The sequence below is a fragment of the Dreissena polymorpha genome, chromosome 12 (assembly GCF_020536995.1).
Source record: "Dreissena polymorpha isolate Duluth1 chromosome 12, UMN_Dpol_1.0, whole genome shotgun sequence".
NCBI lineage: Eukaryota > Metazoa > Mollusca > Bivalvia > Myida > Dreissenidae > Dreissena > Dreissena polymorpha.
Window position 1 is genome coordinate 14,289,459 of NC_068366.1, and position 13,459 is coordinate 14,302,917.

A 13,459-nucleotide genomic window follows, 5' to 3' on the forward strand; every position below is an offset into this window, starting at 1 on the left:
AATTATTTCCTTGTGAAGATGGTCTATGAAGTTTTGATTTAAATATACGCTATTGGATCAAACGTGCATTGTTGTTTGTTGTTGTAAATATGTTGTGAAATATATAACTCAATATGCTTGGAGTAGGGATATAATTTACTATTAAAGCGCTGTTAAAATATTATTGCACAATAATGAATCGACCAGTATAGACGTCAACTACTTTATCATGCTGCACATATGTAAACTAACTCACTTGCTACAACATTTTAATATTAAGTCAACAAGAGAAGAGACGAGCTAAAATGATTTCTGCCCTATGACTTTGAAATATATCAAACTCCACAGGAATTATAACAAACCAGTTCGGCTAGCCTCGCCGATATTCAACTATAGAGTAATACGTAAACGCACAGGTAAAAATGCTTAATGGTTATCCTTTATTACGAGACATAGTAAGATTAATAGAAAATATTTAAGACAATATGCAAATTAAATTATAATTAAAGTTTCTTCATTCTAGTTTTTTTCTGTAAATTCGTAACTTGCTGGTTGCTCTTCTTCTTTATTGCCCGTATCTACACGATCCTCTATGCTTCATCCTTACGCCTCTGCAAATAAACAGTTCATAAAATTAGAACTGGACAGACGAAGGAAACTTCAATTAGATAACGGAGGACCGTTTGTAGTGGCAAAAGACAAAACAAACAAAGTATTAAAATGCAACAAGCATCATCTAAAAATAAGTAAAGACAAAAACTAACAATACTATGTCGGAAGTTATTGAGTAGTTAGGTAAATGTCCTAAATCTATACATAGGGATAAAACGGTGAATGGGGCACATCGGTTGATGACGTTAATCTTGTAATAGGGTAAATGACTTAATTGTGTTAATCGTCAAATTGGAATAAATAGATTCGGTCGATGCGGTTGATCGTTTCATTTGGCAAATCGGATAATCGAGAATAAATATTTGTAAATGGGGATGAAAATGCAAATGGACTTAAAACGGTAGATGGCGTAAATCCATTAATGTGATTGCGCGGTTAAAGAGGTAAATCTATTTATGACGTAAATCGACTTCCGAGCATAAGTTCTTTAATGACTCATGAATTATAACATAAAATTATCGCAAATGAAATCACATTCAGTAAACGAAAATTGTTGTGGTCATCATACCGATTTACTTGTCAATGACACATGCATACATATTTTATAAAAGGTTTCCCTTTCTTTCTTTCCTTATCACCTGTTAACAGTATTAACGTTGTTAATGATTGACAGAAGTACATATTATTGACTAATTAAAAACTCACGCGCAGTTGAGAACGCACCAGTTTCCGTAGGTTTTCCCGTCAACCCCACACACCGGGGCTAACAGCATCGCACAATTGCACCCACCTTGAGCGCCGACAGCACCTGAAAACATATTATAAAACACACTTAAACCCCACTAACAATAACAGGGGAACCATTACTGGCAACACACTCCATTCTTTGATTTTAAAGACAAGTGACTATTTGCATATACAATACAGGAATATATAAATATCAAGGGAAATGTAAAATGACAAATAATTCAAGCTAATGTTTCCGCAGTTATACAGGAACATATATATTGCCGTCGCACTAATAAGTACAAACTTATTGAAAATAACTAAACTTAAACTTAAACTAAACTTGCTAATTTGATGAAACGCCTATTTATATAATTATATTCAATGGCGTTGTACAAAACATATATATATGTACATAAAATTGATAAAACATAAGAGGTATTGATAATATTATGCAGCATTAATTAAAGGATTAATGATCTTAAAATGTGTGATATCAATAATAATGCTGTAAGGAACTTAAGCAATAAAACAATACCGGCTACACTATTAAAACACAGTTAAAGTAAAATATTATGTAATAAATTGATATAACTAGAGTTAAAACAATAATTATAATGATAATATGAGCAAATATTTGGCAACATAAAGACACTGTATTTCATTAACTAAAAGGATACGTAAAAGGATATTTCTGCACTATGGCTGTCGGATCCCACAGCTACCGGTCACCTGTCATACTTAAGGACACTTCTTTTGGGTTTTAACCTTAACAAATACATGTCAATATTTTGTTGTATGTGTATTAGTTATGTGAAATACTAAGTCATATAAACACAGCTAAGTACAGATCAATAACTATTAAGACTTTCTTACGAGCTGTGTATATGCTATTCCTAAGCGTTTCTATATCAATTATTGCAACTAGCAGCACATAAAATATCATTGGTTTTCGTTTGTAATAAACTCAATGTTTTACATCATATTGTACAGCGTTTTTGTCGTCTTTAAAAAAAAACGACAAAGCAACAACCAGGCTTATGTACTCAAAAGTAAATACGTACCTGGTGTGAACAGAAACAACAGTATTGTTGCCACAAACAGTGCCCGCATCCTAAAATAAACACTCATTCAATTACAGTTGTACTTATTTTCATTGCATTGGGTCCTGGTTTGACATCAGTCTACAATTTTTCATATTTATCAGTTTCAACAATTCAAAATCAATAGAAACAGTGTTGTTGTCATACAATTTCAAATTTCTGCTTTGTTGCTATATTGATCTTAGACAAAACACATGGTATTTCGTGATATTGTATTTTGTAACATCCAAACATACGAAATTTATTATCAATTAATTTTAAGTGTCTTGATGTATATCTTAAACACATAATGAAATTCAATGAACAAATCGCATCAACATCAATAAATGTGAAAACTATGAATTTACATAACACAAATATGAACATTCATGAACATATATTTAAAAATAACACTTACATTATCGTAATAGTCGTGTCTGTGCAGCAATTCCTATTACCTACAAAGAACAAATCGTGCTGTTTAAATACTGGGTGGTAACCGGATCTAGGCTAATTGCGTAAGCGAGTTGAACAATCCAACAGGATGTGCAAACGCCATGATTTAACTGTTTAAAAAAAGTTGATGTTTATTGAAAAATTGACATTTAGAAAACATGTGTATTTAATTAAGGGCATCTCGATGAGCAGAATGTGATTTAGACAGCGCTTAGCAACCCGCATCACCCGCAGTGTGTCTAGCCCGTCAGCGGTAACATGGAGCGTTTGAATTCACTTTGCATACATCCGAATACATATTTATTTGTGCAAGCAATTCATGATTTTAAGTATACGATGTGTGTTATTCAGTGGGCTTTCATGTATTAACATACGGTCTTCTAACCTCAAATAAAGCATCGAAACTTCCTTCAATAGTGAGGTATTGACACACTTGATACATTCTCTCTCTCTCTCTCTCTCTCTCTCTCTCTCTCTCTCTCTCTCTCCCTCATTCTCTCATTCTCTCTCTCTCTCTCTCTCTCTCTCTCTCTCTCTCTCTCTCTCTTTCTCTCTCTCTCTCTCTCTCTCTCTCTCTCTCTCTCTCTCTCTCTCTCTCCCTCTCTTTCTTTCTCTCCCTCTCCCTCTTTCTCTCTCTCTCTCTCTCGTTGCTTAACGATTGGATACATTAGACAAAGCACTCAAACACAAATGCTTATCTTCTTTCAAACATTATAAGTAAAGGATGATATACCATTCATCATGCGTTTCAAAGTACGACAAGGTCGGCAAAATTTGAGGCAAAATCTGCGTATTAACAAATAAAGCCCGTCAGATTTGTAACATTCTTCTCAACAAAGAGTTGTTGATTGTATGACTATTATACAAATTGATTAACTCGTTTTCTTAAGATCAAATAATGATCATGTTTGTAATTGTTCATTACCTTGTTTTAGATACTGTATTGTTAAAAATATTTTTACAAAAACTAGCATGCATATGTTTTAATAACATAATACGTTTAGTTTAAAACGTACAGCATAAATTTATAACTGTATCTCGGAGACACTCGTTTTACTGTTTTCCTGCTAAGATCAATCTTTTCCCAAAACAGCATTTCAACGTGTTAAGAAAACACTCTCACACGTCAATGTCAACATTGTCCAAGAAGGTCCGTGGTTTAAGTTAGATAATTCAGAAAATATTGTCATTATGCACTACCTTGAACTTCACTGAAAGCAAACAGTATCGGTTGTTCAAGCAAACAGGTAACGCCAATCAGATTGAAACATAACGACGAAATACGGTTTGTACCAGGCGGATCCAGACACAAATATCGTGGCACTATAAACCGCGTGTAACTTGTTTATTTACTTGCTCAAGGACGTAGATCCGGTTTGTTAATTAGATGAACCACTCCTCTGCTTGTATGTACGACACGAATCTGAACGAAAAAAAGGTTGTTTAAGTATATATTTGGTTGTAATTTGATGTTAAGCAGTAAAATAAAATACTTAAGGTGAGAGAAAAAATATATTAACCAATATATGCACACTCTACATTAATAAATCATTCGTCTGCATGTTTGCTGCGTGACGTAAATGCTTATGACATTTAAGTGGCATGTGTAGCGAGTGAGGAACGGAGTTTCACAAAGAGGTTTCCTGTTTCCTTCCAACGCCTGTTTAAGTTGCGTAAACACATTCAAGTTAAGGACGAACTGCATACTGTATTTGACTGTCGTCTGTATGCGGTCGGAAGGGATACTTTTTGAAATGATCTATTTCTCCAATAATGAAATTTTAACATTGTAGTAAAGCTAAATAATACAATTTCGAATTATACTCACGAATTGGATACATTTCTTGGTGATGTTCTTTTATGAAGACACCAGAAATTGAACTGGTTATAAAGTGCAAATCGATTAGTTATGTTTCAATAAACAGTACAAACGTTTAAAAGATGTACCATCAGTTTCTGAATGTCTTAGATATAGTGTAATTTTATTATATACATCAGTATGTATCAGCATACATGCGTTCCTTTTTTGACATATAGTTCTATTTGGTCGGGTGAAATAACGTATACTTTTATAAAAAAAACGTATTACTTTTATGAAAAAACGTATTATTATAATATTTGTCACAATAACAAATAGGTAAGAACTTACTGACTAACTTACTGATCTATGATGTACTTAAAAGTTATCCTGAGGAAAGCCCTACACATGTCGCACTTTCTGGAGGCCTTAGAGCAGATTTTACAATGTGCCCACATGGAAGAAATACGACACAGGCATCCATATCCATGCATATTTTACATTTAATATCATATCACAGTTTATCGTTTTCCTGTTGTAAACTCCTTAACATTTCTTTCGCTAAAATGTTGACCATTTCTTTCAGATTTTTTTTCCCCCACTCCTGTGTTTAGAACTTGGCGTGTCGCTGCTTCTAACCGTATCATTGTTTTCCCAAAGGGTGTGGACCAGCGCAGGCGAATCGATCTTGTTCAATCCAAACACCTGACGTGTGTTAAATGTTTTCAGTAACAGCATTGTCTTTGTTCAACCTTAAGTCTGTTTTATGCTTAGGCATATCGTTAGTCGTTACGTCATGCACTAAAATACACAAAGGTTATTACGCCTTGTAAAAATCATATGTTTTGAACTTAAGTTTTCAGTAGATTTGTAAATAATTATGTCTGAATAAAAATACATGTAAACATGTTGTAATCGTTCCCGCCTAGTTCCAAAACAACTCCAATGGTTATACCGGAATAATCATGGTATGCTTTTTGGTTTTTCCCACACGCGACCGCTTTTTTGGGTTCTTGTGTTGTGATGCTAGATATATACAGAAGCCTGTATCCTCCAAGTTGCGAGTTCTCAGCAAATCTCTGGGAACTATGACATCTCCTCTCCGCTCCAGGTTAACAAATGCATTTTGCATATTTTGGTAATGCATCCTCATGGCAAACAGCCTCACTGATGTATAACATTGGGATAAGTTTAGTAAGAAGTGTCTGCAATAACATAAATAAAACTACTGCAGCAATATACCAAATGAAAATAATAAAATAATATGAAACCACATCTCTAAAAAGGCGGTTTGCAAAATAAAAACAATAATTTCAATGGCAAATTGTTTTTTTTCTATAACACGCGTAGCCGTTATCAACAAGAAGAATGCTGACCTTGCCTCTCTGCTCAGGGCTTCGTGTCCATATAGTTTGTGCATATGCTAACCGACGCTGAAGTCATCATCCCCCATAATAATTCAAATGCATGAATGCATACATTTTTCTACATGTTAAATCAATGTACTCGAATAATTCTATGTATTAACGTAAGTGTTTTGGTTGAACAATTGAGGAATTGATAACAGTATCAGTGACTTAAAAGAATAGTGTATCTTATAATTGTGGAGCCTAATTATTTTATTTTTGAAATTGACGTTTCTTTGCAAGAGTTATTTCGTTGATAAATAGGCCGTTCCTTTGTTCGTATATAAAAAATTCCTATCGACAATTTATTACCTGCTCACGCCAACTGCGTTAATATGGGAAATGAGGATGGCGTTAAACAAATGAACGCGTATGTCGCATTCAGAATTTTAACTAATCATCGAAGCAAACAGAAATAGACAATAATCAAAATGTTTATTTAAATCCTCACAAAAAAATGGTGGGTACAGAGCCAGTATTTATTGTACTTGTATATGCCAATTAGTAAACAATGTGTCAAAACAAGAGATTAACACGTACACACTTGGTAAATTTATCTAAGCAGCCATCTTTGGTTTTGGTCTATTAACCACAAATCATTTGGATATTACCACACATTGTTAGATTATATTCATTAAATCCGGTTTTGATATTATCAACAACACGATATAATTTAGTTGAGTAGTGCATGTCCGTGTTTTCTGTGGCAGAAACACGATAGCAAAGAGTTGAAGTTTATGTTTTGGATCTATTGGTTCCCTGTACACAAGTCGATGACAGACCCTCTATTAAATTTCATCAAACATGTACGCTGATAAGCCAAGCGTTATTGAAGGTACGAGGAACTTCTTATTTGACGTCAATCATGAGTTGCTCTTAATTGTGAAATGGGGGCCCTCTCTCATTATGCAGACATTATGCGTCTATTTCCATGGTCTCTATACTCTGTGCCGCCAAATCGACATCAGGGAAACTACTGATACTAAAATTTAGCTGAACATTTCTTCATTGGCAGTATCATCCACATACGGGTTCACTTACCAGGGGCGCTGGGTCTTCCATTTCAACTTTGCCTTGAAAACGCTCCACTGTTCACATCTTAATTGTAACATACCATTGAGAAGCTGAATAAATACTTAAATATGTCCCATAATTATGCCCCTTATGATGTGAATATAATAGTAAATTTTCGTAGTGATGTGTATGTAAATGTATGCCTATCGTTTTCTTAACGTCTGCCAATTCGTTAATTTCCACCGATAGCTTGCGCACCCCTAATCGCACTCCTAACCGCAGTTGACTGTAAGCTGAGATGCTCCTCAATAATGATCGCACTCCTAACCGCAGTTGACTGTAAGCTGAGATGCTCCTCAATAATGATCGCACTCCTAACCGCAGTTGACTGTAAGCTGAGATGCTCCTCAATAATGATCGCACTCCTAACCGCAGTTGACTGTAAGCTGAGATGCTCCTCAATAATGATCGCACTCCTAACCGCAGTTGACTGTAAGCTGAGATGCTCCTCAATAATGATCGCACTCCTAACCGCAGTTGACTGTAAGCTGAGATGCTCCTCAATAATGATCGCACTCCTAACCGCAGTTGACTGTAAGCTGAGATGCTCCTCAATAATGATCGCACTCCTAACCGCAGTTGACTGTAAGCTGAGATGCTCCTCAATAATGATCGCACTCCTAACCGCAGTTGACTGTAAGCTGAGATGCTCCTCAATAATGATCGCACTCCTAACCGCAGTTGACTGTAAGCTGAGATGCTCCTCAATAATGTCGACTGTAAGCTGAGATGCTCCTCAATAATGTTAACAGTAAAAAAGCAGGTACATAAAAGAAGTTTCATTGGGTTATTAAGCATATTTGAAAGGAAAATTACACTGTTCGTATACAAACTACTTAAAACAAATGCTACTGGACATTTTTTATTCGCCACAATTTTGTAACAGCATCAACATTTTCCAAAAAACAAACGTTATCTTTTGCATTAGATCACAGACGCAACCACGGTTAAACAACCAAAGATTAGTAAGGCACATATATGAATGGGATTTAATAGTTTGCAAGTGAGTTTCGCCGGTATAAGAAGTTAAGGTCTTGTGTATTTGCCTGTACGTGAAGTAGGCTTATTCGCTTAATTCCAGCTTCTGAAGCTTTTCAAACACGTTCAAGCTCTTGAAAGACATGATTATGAATTCTCGACGAAATGTGTATTCGGCTAACATTTATCAATCGTGTACGTATCTCGCGCCGTTATAGTAGTTCAAAGTACGCTTAACAAGTACATGGGTGAATTGAAACGAATAGTTTTCAATCAGAAGATCGTCTCATCAGTTCGTCTAGCTGCGTCATTATCCAACCATAGAGTTTAGTCGATTGTTTCGTTTATGATATTCGATAAGTGATTATATATACAATTTTAACAAATTCCATTACTTATCGACACTATGGAATAACATTTGATTTACTACAACAGAGGGACCATTTTTCTTTAAAAAAATATGTTATACGGTTGATGTTGTCCTTACTCTAATTCAAGCGTGGCAGATGTTACTTACTGGCATAATAATGTACCCTTAGAACTGCCAAATCAGCTAACCCAGACCAAGCTTGAGTTTGTAACTGACCGTCTTGTTATAACTGCTATACAATTGCAAAATTAAATTCAATGATATACAACTTCTTCGATAATAAAATGAAATATAAACCTCATTAGACATGTATTGTTATCATGCGCTCGTCTTTCTCATACAATAAAGAACAATGAACACAACAAACTACACTATTTCTTGAATTAATATTTAGACAGCATACACTGAAACAATTTGTCATTACACACACGTTATGCATCGTGCTTATCTTTAATTGGTTCATGTGCTATATAAACATAGGGAAAAAGAACATAGTGACAGGGAAATATTCAGAGAGTATAACTAATTATAAATTAAGAATTAAAAATGTAAAGTTAAGCTGAAGAAACCAATTTTACAATTTAAACTAAAAATGGCGGTTGCAGGTAAAGGCATGTTATTGATCAAATTAGCTTCGATTTTTGATACAGCGTCCTTTGTAGGCAAGCTTAACATTATTGAAATCAGAAAAAATAAAAACAACATTAAGAATACATATAGCCGTGATAACATTTTACATAATGATTTATGATGTATATGTGTTTCACATTTTTACCGGTAGAGTTTAAAGCCACACACCTTGAAATGAACAGCATAGCATAGCAAGTTTTAGTATAAATAATAAACATATTTAATCTATGCCAATATGAATATATCTGGTGGTTAAAAGGTAGAAATCCGTCTATTTTGCGCTTTAAAACTAAAAAATAATCGCGTTTGTCGAAATGGACGTATACGTCTATAAATCCTACTTTCGGTTTAAAATGCGGTACCGTTTGAAAAATAATCAATTACTTCCTAACTAGGCTATAAATTAAATTAAATATATGTCAATTAGAAATATCTGCACCCGATTGAATAAACACTGGTTAAAGTTACCGCTCGGTAACATTCAAACCTTTGTAAGTTTGCGGTTATTCAGGTATAGTAACCTTCAAGGTAACTCGATTGTATAAACACGATATACCGAAAAGTAACCTAACCGCGCATAGTGGAATTTAACCACCGGTAACGTTAACCAAAACATTCCCACAATGCATTTTCTAATGACGTAATTTTCGCGCGAAGTGTCACGCTTATAAACAGCGACATGTATTTTGTTTATCAAATTCATTTACAAATGAATTCACAATAAAATAAAGTGTAAATTTTAACTATGAGTTCATCAAAATGACCAGGGACAAATTGATAATGATGTCGGGATTTGCATCATTTAGCGGAATCCCTGGTGCTTCCAAACTGCAAGAGAGTGCTTACAAAGACGTCTATTCTTATAGTTGTTCTAGATGAAACATAACAATTATACATGGTCGTCGTAACATGCTAGACTATTCTTCTAATTTGGCTTATGTTTACAATAAACTTACTTACTTGCTTGTACAATAAGGGAATTTACCATAGACAAATAAACATTGTTTAAGTTTAAATATATCTTTGTATGCAGAAATCTGCAAATGCAACCGAGTTCACCAACGGCTATTATTTGTGTCGTGATCTAAGAAAACTGGGCATAATGCATGTGCGTAAAGTGTCGTCCCAGATTAGCTTGTTAAGTTCGCACCGGCTAATCAGGGACGACACTTTCCGCCAAAAATTGATTTTTGCTAAGAAGGGAATTCATTTTAACAAAAATGTCATAAAAGCGAAAAGTGACGTCCCTGATTAGCCTGTGCGAACTGCACAGGCTAATATGGGACGACACTTTAAGCACATGCATTATGCCCATTTTTCTCAGAACACGATACATAATAATAAACTGCTCCGGTTCATTTTAACAGCAGTAATGCACATGGAGCACATGACGTAGCGTGTGACGAAGAAGAAAGTTTATTGAGTTATCATTTGAATAAAATGATATGATGGGATAAGGGTCTTAATTTAACTATGCTAAAATAATTATCAAAGACAATTGATGCAAACTCGTCAATAATTGAATTAAATGGATTATTTATGGATTTTAAAGGATTATTAAAGGTAACATACTAGTTCGAACGTGTTTTGTTTTTTGTTTGTACTTTTGTTGTTCCCTGTTCTCGGAGAAATGATTTTAACATGGGCGCCATTGATGCATCGGATCAAACACGGCATACCGATAACAGAATATAAGAAACACGTTCTGTGCGTCCTTAAATTCGTCGTCCGAAGTCGGAAATCGTATTGCCCTGTAAATTTAGTCAAATAAAGTGTCAGTCGCTGCAATTTGTTGTTTACTCGTCGAAATTGTGATGGTCGTCGATGGTTAGCTTTTATAATGTCGCGCGCCGCGGCCATTTGTGTAAGTTACCTCTTGGTTACTTGTACTTACCCACCTAGGGAAGCAGGGTATGTTTTAACTGGGTTTTAACCGATCGGTATAACTTACCAAATTTTATACAAACGCTTACCGACCAGTAACCAACATGTTACCGACTTTTAACCGCCGGTATGTGGTTAACCGCCGGTTTAACTGTTTATATAATCGGGTGCTGGTGGTTACAAGGTATAAATCCGTCTTTTTGCGCTTTAAATCTTAAAAATAATCGCGTTGGTCGAAATGCATGTATACGTATAGAAATCCTATTTTCGGTTTTAAAATTAATTTTTTTTTAATTACCTGCTAACCAGGCTGAAGATTTAATGACAATTTTGCACATTTTCTAAATAAATCTATATGTATTGATTAACCTGTACTTCATTTCAAGGTGTGAAGCTTTAAAGGGGCCTTTTCACAGATTTCGGCATTTTTTTTAACTTATTCATTAAATGCTTTATATTGATAAATGTAAACATTGGATCGTAAAAGCTCCAGTAAAAAATCAAGAAAAAAAATTAAAAAAGGAAAAGAACATTGCCCGAAGCAGGTTTCGAACCAGTGACCCCTGGAGTCCTGCCTGAGTCCTGAAGTAAAAACGCTTTCACCTACTGAGCTATTCCGCCGAGTACATATGCTTGACGTATTTTATACCTTATATAAGCAATCTTCGTATTTACACAAAATTTAACGACAAAAACAGAACTCTCCAAATTATTCAATCGTTTCGCGTTGCAACGCTTTATAATTTTTAGGTTTTAAAATCGTCAAAAGATGCATATAATGGCTATATTAGAGCATGGTTAATGCTCAGTATTACTGTTTCCTCACAAATATCATAACTAAAACGAAAACTTACGAATCTGAAACAACTTTTTTCAATTTTGTCAATTTACCAAAGCGTGAAAAGATCCCTTTAATCGGTAGATGAAGTCAATCGTACAATTTTGCTAATTGGTTTACACGCACTTAATCCGTAAGCAGGATATATAGTTTTAAAACTGATCAATTATGTTGTACATAATTTACAAATATCATTGCAAATGAAATGTTATGAACACAAACGGAATCATTTAACAGATCATACGTTTATATTATTGGTCTTAATACGTATTTACTTGCAAATGTTTCCAGCTTACGATATTTGTATAACGTTTGATTTTCTTTCAGCATTACGACAAACAAAAAAACAACAACAAACTTTTCAACTATGTGCAAAGTTTGATGATTGACAGATGTATATAAAATTGTTTTATTGAAAATTCACGCGCATTTGAGTAGGCACATGTTCCCGTAAGTTTTGCCATCAACCCCACACATCGGATCATATATTTTAGGGCAGGCACAACTGGTCCCTGGTGGACATTCGCCTTGACTTTTTAGACGAACACAGCTGTGGATTTGTGGAAATAGGGGGTTAATACGTTAAAGCACTTAAAGGAGCAATATATATATATGTATGTATGTATATATATATATATATATATATATATATATATATATATATATATATATATATATATATATATATATATATATATATATATATATATATATATATCATCGTCAAATAGTCCACTGTCCGCCATTTCACATATATATACAATTGGATTTACCGAGAAATAGTACCAGACCTCTGCCGAAATCATAGCCCGCCTCCCTCGGATGTGAACCATGCGTTCAGTTCTCCTGCCTTGGACTATGCCGAGAGACATAGCGGGGGCGAGGAAAAAAGCTTCCTCGACCACAGTTTCACCGTCGAGAGGGAAAAGTCCAGGTCGGTCAGCAAAATACACAACATTTTGGGACTTGTTTTTGAATTGAATGAGAGACGAAAAGCGGTTACATCGCTATTATTCGGCGGATTACTAGTATTCGAGACCTAGATCGAGTGACAGCGATTTGTCATCGTCTTTGTTACCGATAATCAACGTCCAGCAGCTTCCACCAATGCCACAAGCAAGCAGATATTATAAACGGCACCATGAATCATTACACAAACCAAGTGCATCGAAAACCTCAGACATGATTCTTATTAGGAAGCAGATTTAGCAAAAACTTTGAAGTGACGTTTGAAAAAGGTTTTATGTCGAAAATGTCAATTTGAATTAAACCATCTGTACAATCTTATACACAAATGGTCTGTCCGTTATGTGATTTCCTTAACGCGCAGCAATTTCCACGTGCATTTATTGAATAGTGTGAGCACGTGCAAATAAAACTATTGACATATAACAGGATATAACCTCTAATTTACTCTGAAAGAAACTGCCGCTTCTGAGACAAATATTTTTAAACATTTTAAAGTAAGCCGTGTGTCATAAATGACACATGATTACACATACATGTATAATAAGATAAATATGTCGTTAACATCTAAAGGGAAGTTTATAATGACTATATTGAATATACTGCACATCACAGCACAATATATATATATTTTTTTTTTTTTTTTTTTTTTTTTTTTTT

The 13,459-nt window shown here is 34.6% G+C and overlaps 1 long non-coding RNA gene across 1 annotated transcript; it reads right to left on the reverse strand.

The window, feature by feature from the left end:
* Positions 1-396: 396 nt before the first annotated feature.
* On the reverse strand, positions 397-2,875 carry LOC127853926 (uncharacterized). Its single transcript, XR_008036792.1, has 4 exons — positions 2,818-2,875; positions 2,382-2,431; positions 1,297-1,399; positions 397-590 (listed from the first exon to the last, which is right to left on the reverse strand). It is a non-coding gene; the product is annotated as an uncharacterized LOC127853926 (long non-coding RNA).
* Between the last annotated feature and the right edge of the window lie 10,584 nt (positions 2,876-13,459).